Source organism: Volvox carteri, assembly GCF_000143455.1.
Source record: "Volvox carteri f. nagariensis unplaced genomic scaffold VOLCAscaffold_49, whole genome shotgun sequence".
In the NCBI taxonomy this organism is placed as follows: domain Eukaryota; kingdom Viridiplantae; phylum Chlorophyta; class Chlorophyceae; order Chlamydomonadales; family Volvocaceae; genus Volvox; species Volvox carteri.
Window position 1 is genome coordinate 127360 of NW_003307592.1, and position 801 is coordinate 128160.

The window sequence follows — 801 nt, forward strand, 5'->3', positions numbered from 1 at the left end:
ACCTGGGCCCACATTGGCCAAAGCGTCTACAACCGCCTCTTCCGCCTGCTCCAGCATCGCCGATACCGCNGGATTTCACCACCCGCAGCCCGCATGGGCCTTCCGTCATGGCCCCAGCCTGGGCCATGACGGTCGCCCACAGCTGGGCGTTGGGGACGCGGTCCGCCTCCTCGAGATTCAGCGCCTTCCGAGCGGCCCTAAGTGCCTCCTTACGGCGGCTGTGAGCCTCCTGGACGTCCTTTTCTGTGACAACGCTGTAAAACGCTGGCTGCCCTACCGGGCCAGCAGCGGCCACCTGGTGCATTGTGGCTGCCCCCGCGTTGTTGGGCTGCTTTCCTCGAGGCCCCACGTTCGGCCCCTCGCCCAACTGCTGCTGCTGCTCCCCCTCTCCCTCTTCCTGGAGTTCTTCGCGCAGCAGTTGCATCCAGCCTTCCATGCCGTACCGCCTGATAAACCGCGCCGCGCTCCGCCTATCTTCACGCTCCGGGTCTCCCTGGCCCTGCCTTGAGCCCCGTGGTACTCCCTCCCCGGCAATGTCATTCCGCGCCTCCGACGGCGGCCTCACTCGTACCGGTCCATGCAGCGGTAGCCGCGTCACCGCCACGCGCTTTGGGGATGGGGCCAAGACTCCAAGTCCTCGCGTACGGAGCCGCTTACCCTTGCTTCGCCTATTCGCCTTCGCCGATGAAGCTTCTTTGCGGGCGTCGTCGCTGTCTGACGACTCTTCCTGTCCCTCCTCTGAGCCTTCCTCGTCCCTTTCCTGTACGCGGTTCCATTGCGTTGTGAAGGCATCCTCTGGAT